We start from the raw sequence: 10,883 nt of genomic DNA on the forward strand, positions 1-10,883 counted from the left end.
CACAAATAAGTATTACCATAGATATTGATTCATAAGCAATGGTACTTTTAAGAAAAATGTCATTTCTATGGTTATTTTTTGTCAATATTTAGACAACCAAAGATAGTTACTCTTGCCTTTTTTAGTTCATATGAAGCAAAATAGAATCTCTTCCAGTCTCTCATTTTAACTTTATGTGAACCTTTGTGTTTCAAGTGAATTTCTTGTAAATAACATTGCTGGATTGCTTTCTAATCCATGTTGTTACACATTTCCATTTTATTTTCGAATTCATCTTATTCACCTTCATAATTATTATTGTGTAATTCCCTCCATCTTGTATTTTTTCCAAACTTTTTCCTACTTCTTTACACTTAAAAATGTGATAAAAGGACTTTGCCTAATATGTGTGATTCATAAACAAAGTAATGCTTCCTTTCTATTATATCTCTTCCATTTATTTTTCTTACCCCATCCCTGATCCCAGGTTTTTATTTTCTTCCCTTTATTAATGCTTCCCTCTGACAGAGTTTGTTTTATGACTACTCCCTTACCTATCCTGCCTTCTCTCTTAAACCTCATTCTTACCATCTCTTACTTCCCTATTTCAGTTTAATCAATTTCTGTTACATGAACTGCATGTGCATAACTATGTTCAAACTTCCTCTTCTCAGCGCAGATGAAAGTGAGATTCTTGGAATGCCTGTTTCCCCCCAACCTTCTCATCCAAATTTGAATACTTTTCATCTCACTCACTCATTATATAAGATTGTGATCTTCCTCTCTAATACAGTTCCGTATCCATTTTATTTCTGATATCTTTTAATTAAAAACAGAACAACATCAACATCAGACTTTGCTTTTTTTATTTCACTTTCTTGGTTGTAATCCTTTTTCTTTTCTCTTTTGGATGATCACTCCCCAAGTTTTGCCTTATTTGACAATGAGTTTCCAAGTCTTATGTGAATCAGCATGATGTCTGTTATTAGCTTTTTCTTTTCTTTTTTTTTTATTAAAGCTTTTTATTTACAGAATATAAGATAATTTTTCCAACATTGACTCTTGCATAACCTTTTGTTGCAAATTTTCCCCTTCTTCCCCTACCCTATTTGGCAGGTAGTCCAATACATGTTAAATATGTTGAAATACATGTTAGATCCAATATGTATATACATATTTATACAATTATCTGATTGCACAAGAAAAATCAGATCAAGAAGGAAGAAAAACAGAAAAAAATGCAAGCAAATAACATAGAGTGTGAGAATGCTATGTTGTGAACCATGCTCAGTTCCCACAGTCCTCTCTCTGGGTGTAGATAGTTCTCTTCATCAGTGCACAAGTGGAACTGGTTTGAATCATCTCAATATCAAAGAGAGTCACTTCCATCAGAATTGATCATCAGCTAGTCTTGTTGTTCCCATGTACAATGATTTCCTGGTTCTGCTCATTTCAATTAGCATCAGTTCATGTAAGTCTCTCCAGGCCTCTCTGAAATCATCCTGCAGGTCGTTTCTTATAGAATAATATTCCATAACATTCATATACCATAATTTATTCACCCATTCTCCAATTGATGGACATCCACTCAGTTTCCAGTTTCTTGCCACAGCAAAAAGAACTGCTACAAACATTTTTGCACATGTGGATCCCTTTCCCTCCTTTAAGATCTCTTTGGGATATAGCCCCAGTAGTAACACTGCTGGGTCAAAGGGTATGCACAGTTTGATGACTTTTTGAGCATAATTCCAAACTGCTCTCCAGAATGGTTGGATCCATTCACAATTCTACTAACAACGTATCAGTATCCCCAGTTTTCCCACATCCCCTCCAACATTTGTCATATTTTCCTGTCATCTTAGCCAATTTGACAGGTATGTAGTAATATCTCAAAGTTGTCTTAATTTGCATTTTTCTGATCAACAGTGATATGGAGCATCTTTTCATGTGGCTATAAAGTTTCAATTTCTTCATCTGAAAATTGTCTGTTCATATCCTTTGACCATTTATCAATTGGAAAATGGCTTGAACTATTATAAATTTGTGTCAATTCTCTATATATTTTAGAAATGAAGCCTTTGGATGTAAAAATGTTTTCCTAGTTTGCTTCCCTTCTAATCTTGTCTGCATTAGATTTGTTTGTACAAAAACTTTTTAACTTAATATAATCAAAATTATCTATTTTATGATCAAAAAGGATCTCTAGTTCTTTTGTCACAAATTCCTTCCTCCTCCACAAATCTGAGAGGTAAACTATCTTATGTTCTTCTAATTTGTTTATAATATCATTCTTTATGTCTAGATCACGAACCCATTTTGACTTATCTTGGTATACAGTTAACACTGTATACCTTTTTCTTCTTGGTCTTTTGCAGTATCTTTTCTTTGATCTGGAAGCTCTGGATATTAGCTATGCCATTCTTGAAACTTGATTCTATTTTCATTATGCTCTCCAGTTCTAAGATTCTGAGCAGTTTTCATTTATGATTTCTTGAAATATAATACCCAATATTGTCTTAGCTAATATGAGAACAGTCTGTTCTGTGTTAAGGAAAGGAACAGATATCTTGTAGAAGTGACAAATGCTTGTGTTAAGAGATCGTTCATTTGAACAAAGCTAAAGTTAAATGTTTTATTATAAATAATATATGCACTACTTTAAACTTTAAATTGTTAATGTATTTACATCCAACTCAGAATTTTCCTTAATTTTAGATAAATCTGGCAACTTTAAGTGAATTCTTTTTTTATATTGGAGTCCTCATTATAAAATTGGCTTCTGATTTGTAGATACAGAAATAGGTGACAGTTAACAGATAGAAGTGATACAAATAATAGGTAAAATTGGAAATTCCCTCCTCTAAAAGGCATGAGGTTTGAACTTTCATAATCTTACCTGTTTATTAGACAAAGTAAATTGAAGTGTGTTTGAGATCAATTTTGTAGGAAACTTCTGTAAGTGACCTGACCTAGAAAAGAACAGATCACACCAGAGCCAAAGAACTGCATCAGATGTTTCTAGAGGGAAATACTTTTTTCCCATAGCATCTTTTATCTGTAAGATCTATCTATCAAATGGGATTGTTCCCTTAGATTTTTGTCAAGCACCATCTATCTTTCCATTTTTCCTTTCGTTTTTTCCCTTCATAAATCCCAAGAAATCCTTAATGAAGTATTTCTCTTTCATCTGAGTCTTTGGTCTAAAAGAGACAACCAAATAATTATTTAAATTATCTGTTGCCCTTGTTAACCAAATGATTAAAATGCCCCTCCCCCCCAAAAAAAAAGAAATATATCCAAGCTTTTGGGAGAGAAAGTCATATTTTTTCAGATAATCTAGTGATTCTTATATTCTGGACATTTTCTTCTTTTAAAAAAACTGATTTTAATATTTTTATTTCATTAGGTCATTGTTTTTTATTTGGAACACAATTTACAAAACGTTCTCAAGATTTCCTATCATTTGTTCTAAGATATTAATTCTTGCAATGTTTTTCCTCCCTAATTACTCCCTATTGCTTTTTTTTATTTCTTCAGATATTCTATGTAGTTTTTGAGGCCAAGTCAAATTTTTTTTCCAGAGGCTCTATGTAAAATTACTCTTCTAAGTTTACCCATTGGGCATCTCTGTCCAAGATTATTTCTTCATTTTTTGAAATTTTCTTTGGTTTACTTTTCATTTTGAGCTTCAGTATCTGGATTGGGAGGTGGGGAGAATATGCACAGCAAGTGCTTTGGATGTGCTTTTGTACTTATGGATAGATAGTACAAGTAGGTCTCCCTGCTTTATTCTGAGTAGGGTGACTAAGACTAGGCCCAGCCTTCTGCAATAATTATCTGGTCTTATCTTCTGTTGTAATTTGGGCACTAAGTTATTCAGAGTACTGTTCAAAAAGGAATAGCTTTTTCCTATACGGGGCTTCAGGACTTCCCTATGTGGGGGAACCAATTTGTTTCCCATATGCCATATACCTACCCTAATTTCATTGGAGACTTCTGCAGAATTTTTGCCTTCTTTTTGTGCAGTCCTAGCTTGGGTAGAGTGATTTTGTTAATTTTCTTTAGTTTATTATTTCTTCTAGACCTTTTTTAGAGCTTTACTGGAGCAAGAAGTCTCCTAGAGGTACTAACATACTCTCTTTCAAATTCTTAGTTTTGCTGGCATATAATGGAGCACTTTCTGATAATTACTTTTAGAAACTTGAGTTATGCCATTTGGCATCTAGCAATATGGAAGTATCCTAAAACTACACAGGAATCTAAAAGAAAATATAAAATCATCAACATCAAAATAGAAAGGCTTCGAGCATGGTCCCTACAAACATTGTATGCTGTTGAACAAACTAAATTTGGAGATTTCCTGCTCACAGCTAAACTAAAGCATAGTCTCAACTAAAGCAGTCTTCAGATCCATGATTTCAAAGGTACAGATGCTCCCTAAATTGGTGTAAATTGTAACTTTTCCACACCTAAACAGTTTTATTTGTTCTGTATATAACTCTAAGCCCTCATCAATTCATATCTGGAACTGACGCTGAATGAAATGAGCAGAACCAGGAGATCATTATATACTTCAACAATACTGTATGAGTATGTATTCTGAAGGAAGTGGATTTCTTCGACAGAGATCTAATTCAGTTTCAATTGATCAATGATGGACAGAAGCAGCTACACCCAAAGAAAGAACACTGGGAAATGAATGAAATGTTAGCATTTTTGTTTTTCTTCCCGGGTTATTTTTACCTTCTGAATCCAATTCTTCCTATGCAACAAGAGAACTGTTCGGTTCTGCACACATATTTTATCTAGGATATACTGTGACATATTTAACATGTATAGGACTGCTTGCCATCTGGGGTGGAGGGAAGGAGGGGAAAAGTTGGAACAGAAGTGAGTGCAAGGGATAATGTAAAAAATTACCCAGGCATGGGTTTTGTCAATAAAAAGTTATAATTATTTTTTTTAAATTCATATCTGGACTATTATCATAGCAGGATTAGGATAGAAAATAATGTTGCTTGGTCTGACTGCACTCCGGTCCATCCTCCATACAACTGGCTAAAGTGAGTTTCCTAAAGCTCCATTGGTTCCCTTTTATCTACAGTATCAATAATCAAAGTCCTGGTCATTCATTCAAAACCTTTCACAAATCCATAAAGCCCTTCATAAAGCATCATACACATCATTCATACACACATACGCACACACATGCACACACACACCCCATCATTCCAGTTTTTTAAAATATACCACCATCATGCCATGTATTCCATAATTGAGTAACTTATTCTTGCTTGCATTCTTCACATAAGACTCCATCTCAGGGGCAGTTAGGTGGCGCAGTGGATGGAGCACCAGCCCTGAAGTAAGAAGGACCTGAGTTCAAATTTGGCCTCAGACACTTACCACTTCCTAGCTGTGACCCTGGGCAAGTCACTTAATCCCATTTGTCTCGGGGGAGGGGGAAAAAAAAGACTCACCACCTCCTGACACCAGATATTTTCATTGATTGTTTCCTTTGGCTGGAATGCTATTTCCTTTCTCATCTCTATTCCCTGACTTCCTTTAAACCCAAATAAGAACCCTTTCCAAGGAAGAAATTTGTGACCAAAGAAGAAATGGAGATTCTTTTTAATCATAAAATAGATAATTTTGATTACATTAAGTTCATACAAAAAAAAAAAAAAACCACCATTGCAGACAAGATTAGAAGGGAAGCAATAAACTGGAAAAACATTTTTACATTCAAAGGTTCTGATAAAGGCTTCATTTCTAAAATATGTAGAGAATTGATTCAAATTTATAAGAATTCAAACAATTCTCCAATTCATAAATGGTCAAAGGATATGAACAATTTTCAGACAAAAGAAATTGAAACTATTTCTAGTCATATGAAAAGATGCTCTAAATCAATATCGATCAGAGAAATGCAAATTAAGACAACTGAGATATCACTACACAACTCTCAGTTTTGTTAAGATGACAGGAAAAAATAACGACAAATGTTGAAGAGGATGTGGGAAAACTGGGACACTGATATATTGTTGGTAGAATTGTGAACGGATCCAACCATTCTGGAGAGCAATTGGGAACTATGCTTAAAAAGTTATCAAACTGTGCATACCCTTTGATCCAGCAGTGTTTCTACTGGGCTTATATCCCAGAGATCTTAAAAGAGGGAAAGGGCAAAAATGTTTGTGGCAGCCCTTTTTGTTGTGGCAAGACACTGGAAACTGAGTAGATGCCCATCAGTTGGAGAATGGGTGAATAAATTATGATAAATGAATGCTATGGAATATTGTTCTGTAAGAAATGACCAGCAGGATGATTTCAGAGAAGCCTGGAGAGACTTACATGAACTGATGCTGAGTGAAATGAGAAGAACCAGGAGATTATTATCCAGAGCAACAACAAGATTATATGATGACCAATTCTGATGGATGTGGCCCTCTTCAACAAGAAGACCATTCAAACCAATTCCAATTGTCTAATGATGAAGAGAGCCATCTACACCCAGAGAGAGGACAGTGGGGACTGAGTTTAGTTCACAACAGCATTTTCACTCTTCTTGTTGTTTGCTTGCATTTTGCTTTTTTTTTTTTTTTAAACTGGTTTGATTTGATTTTTCTTGTGCGGCACAATAATTGTATAAATATGTATGCATATATTGCATTTAACATATATTTCTACCATGTTTAACATATATTGGACTATTTGCCATCTAGGGGAGGGCATGGGGGAAAAGGGTAAAATTGGAACAAAGGGTTTTGCAAGATAAATATTGAAGAATTGTCCCCACACATTTTAAAAAATAAAAAGTTTTAATTAAAAAAAAAAAAGTTTTTCCAAGAAGCCATCCTGGATCTCCGTTACTTCTAATAACATCCCTCTTTTGATGATCTCAAATTTATCCTGTGTAAATCTTTGTATATCAGGACGTTGTCTTCCCCATTACAATATCTCTACAAATTTTACTCTCACACTAGCTCTACAAGGGTGAAGCTATGATTATTCCTATGTTAAAGATAAGGAAAACTGAGGCAAATGGTTAGATTAAGTGCTCAAAATCATACAGATAGTACATTTCTGAGGCCACATTTGAAACTTGATTCCAGGCCCAACACTCTATCCATTGTACCACCTGGCAGTAATTTATGTATTTTCATTCTCTCCAGGCTGGAAAAGGAAAAAGTCCATAATTCCTCGCTACTTCACATATCATCCAATCAGGGACTTACCTTTCTCAACAGGAGTTTCTCAGGCAACCTGATTATACAATACTTTCTTTTACCTCACTCCTATTGCAGCTCTAGTCTAGGTTCTGCAGCTCCTGCAGGTTCCTTAAATTTGAATTTCTTAAAAGGAACGAAATCTTTTCTCATGTCTGAATATTTTTGAAACTCTTGAAAACAAGTTTTTAAACAAAAACATAAAATAATTTATTCACAGTGCCACAGATTACAAAAATCTTAAAACAAGAAATTGAAGGTTTCAAAAAGTTGAATCCAACATCCTCATTCTACAGAAGAGGAAACTGAGGACCACAAAGGATAAGGGACTTGAACAAAGTGTCACTCCCAGGTTTGTTCTAAGATTTTGAAACCAAGTCCTGACTCCAGAAATAATTCATATTCCTCTCTCCCATACTACATTCCAAGAAAGACCAATTCAAGAACAAGTGGATGGAAGAGAATCCATCCTCATTGTTGGGGGGGGGGGGAAGTCAAAACACATGGAGAGAAAAAAAAAGGCAACTTCAAATGATGGCATTTTTATTAGAATTATCAAATCAACAAATACTGTGTACCTCTATGTGTTCTGTTACAGAGGATGAAATGAGGAATAAAACTCAGTCCCTACTCTTCTAAAGTTTATAATCTGGAAAGAGCAAACATGGAATCAAGCAACTAAAGATTCAAATAACCATTCAAGCCAATAAAATAAGTCTCACATTAAGGATGTACCAACAATTTCAGAAGAGAATTTTATCTAGGTCTTGAAATTTAAATAGGATTAAAGTGAAAAGAAAGCAGTCCAGGAAGGTGGTATAGAGTTGAGTAAAAGTACAAAGGTGGGGGAGAGGAAGGTAAATTCAGAGAACAAAGAATAAACAGGTATATCTCTTGTAAAGTTTTAGGAGAAATACCATCAGGAAAATAGACTATAAAGAAAGCTAGCAGCCAAACTTTGGATGAGTGTCAGTTTTTTTTTTAACTGAATTCTATTTTGTAGGCAAGAATCATAGATTTTTGATAGATAAGTTGATAGGATTGTGCAAGACTGATTAAATAGGGGCAGTAAAATGACATGCAATGGATACAGCACCAGCTGTTTAGTCAAGAGGACCCGAGTTCAAATCTGACCTCAGAAACTTAATACTTCCTAGCTGTGTGACACTGGGCAAGTCACTTAATCCCAATTACCTCAGCAAAAAAACAGACAAACAAACAAAAACAGGACTGATCAAATAAGGGGAGAAAAGGAGAGAAATCAATTAGGAGATCCACTCCACACATAAATTAAGATTTTAAAATAAGTTAGTAACAGTTTAAAAATGGTCAGGAAATAAATTCTAGATATATATTTTAAGAAAGAAATTGACAGAACCTGGCAACTTGACTGAATAGTGGAAGATGGGAGTCTGGGTGAGCTGAGACTTAGACTACTACCATAAACAGGAAAATGTGGTCAAGAGGAACTGGCTTTGAATAAAAATTATTCAGACTTTAGAATCATCACAGAGATGACAGTGAGAAAAGCTAAAAAAAATTATCTAACAAATAGTTAAAAATGTGACACTGAAGCCTGAGGTGAGAACCCAGGGAAAGAAGTAAAGAATTCACTCTAAAATATTTGAGCACCTATTCTATGAAAGGCACTATAATCATTTCCATTCAATTCAATAAAGACAGGAGATGTGATTACTATGTGCACAACACTGCACTAGATATCAAGGATATAAACAAAATAAGTCCTCCATTCAAGGAATTTAATTTAAGGAGGTAGGACAGGAGAGGACAAATAAACTGCTATGACGAAATAGAATGACAAAAGTAAAGGAGGGCTTAAAAGTCCTATGAATAAATCTCAGTGTAGAAAAATAGGAGGGTGGGGGGATAAGGAAAGAGGTTTCTTCAAAGTCATTGCACAAAGAAGATTGGCAGGAAAATGGACTTCAAGGGGAAGGGATTTCACTAGAAGATTTGAAGGCCATGGGAAAGGACCAGGGAGCAGCATTGTCAATTCCAGTAACAGTTAAAGTGACATAGGTAGATGAGGGAGATTATGTGTATAGACAGGAGAAAAGCTAACAAAGACATGGAAAAGTGAGGGAAAACAATATATCCCAGAAACCAAGGACAGAAAGCTATTCAAGTATAAAGAACTTATTAAGTGTCAAAAACTATATAAAACTAAAAGATCTTTAAAAACGCTACTGAATTTGATAACTGGGAGTTATTAATGAATACAATTTCAGAGTTTTAAAAAAAAAAAAAAAGAGTTGACTCAGACCACAGGGACCTAAAGACAGTAAGCAATATGTAATTAGAGGCAGTCTTAGTACGTGATTTATTCCAGAAATCTGACAGTAAAAATAAGTGAATCTGATAAAAAATAAAGTAGAATCAAGAAAAAGCTAGTAGGATGAAAAGGAAGGAAAGAAATGAAAACTATGACTAATACTTATCCTAATACTGCTGAAAAGGAAGAAAGAATAAAAATAGGTATGAGTTTTTTTAAAAAGTAAATGAAAAAAGACTCAACTTTTTCATTAATGAGAATAAGGGAATAGTACTTATTCCCTTCGACAGGAGCACAAGTCTGAAAGGATGACTGGGTTAAGGCCAAGAGACAAACAGAATTGTCAAACAACAAAAGCTTAGTTTAAATTAAAAGGTAGAGATCTGTAATGAAGAAGTGAGAGATATAAACCCAGGCTACACAGGAGGACAAAGTTGATTCAGAGTTTTATTTACCTCCTGTTCAACCTTTGATCCCCTATCATGGACAAGCAAAAATATTTAGTCTTGTCATATTCCTTCCACTTTGAATGTTCCCAGACCAATTTCTCTACTCACCATGTGTTAAGTGACTTTCACCAGCTACTTCTGCTGGACTTTGCAAAAAGAGGCTTGTTCATTTGAGTGTCAAGTGCCTTTTTGAACAAAAGGCCTCACAGCAATCCTCTCTCTTAATCCCAAGCAGTCCTTTTATGAGGTCACCATGGAACTCTGTTAGCTATCACTTGACTGTAACAAATTGGTTACATTTGGAGGAACATCAGGACAAATATGAAAAGGATTCCACAGGCCAAAACTGGAAGAGAATGCTACAAAGTACACTCAAAGCAACTTTTTCATTACATTTTAACGATTTGTCTTTTATTGATAAGTGTGAGTTTACAAATAAAGTTTAACGACCAAAATTATAGGACATTATCTCAAAGAGAAATGAATACAAATAATCCTATAGGATAGTATGTGTACAAACAAAACACTCATACAACAAATGGAAACCAACAAAGGGTCCAAATATGTAGAGGTTACCCAAACCAACAATCAAAAGTTAAGATAATTCTACTCCTTTTTGTATATGTCCCAAAACAGTCTTGGAATTGGGAAGCTAACAGCACTTAGTGAGAGGAAGCAAAGTAGAAGTAACAACAATTTTAGAAATTTATGCCTTAGTACCATTTATTCCCTAGCAATACAAAGTAGTGTAATTACTCATTCTAATTCATGGTACTCCACATCACCTTAAGGACAAATGACTAAGAACTAAATAAATAAAACAGTGCCAAACTAAATCAAATTATTGATGAATAATCTAGCAAAACTTTATTTCATCCAAAATATTCAAAACCCAACAGTGAGAATATCTATATACATCTGTCAAGTTTAAAA

At 34.4% G+C, this 10,883-nt stretch overlaps 1 protein-coding gene across 1 annotated transcript in view; it reads right to left on the minus strand.

Moving 5' to 3' along the window:
- The window catches only part of EFCAB8 (EF-hand calcium binding domain 8), a 160,696-nt gene extending 150,554 nt beyond the window's left edge, over nt 1-10,142 (minus strand). The window contains exon 1 of the mRNA XM_051979369.1: nt 10,059-10,142. The gene's annotated coding sequence lies outside the window, so the exon portion shown is untranslated. The remainder of the gene's footprint in view (nt 1-10,058) is intronic.
- Between the last annotated feature and the right edge of the window lie 741 nt (nt 10,143-10,883).

Source organism: Antechinus flavipes, chromosome 2 (genome assembly GCF_016432865.1).
Source record: "Antechinus flavipes isolate AdamAnt ecotype Samford, QLD, Australia chromosome 2, AdamAnt_v2, whole genome shotgun sequence".
NCBI lineage: Eukaryota > Metazoa > Chordata > Mammalia > Dasyuromorphia > Dasyuridae > Antechinus > Antechinus flavipes.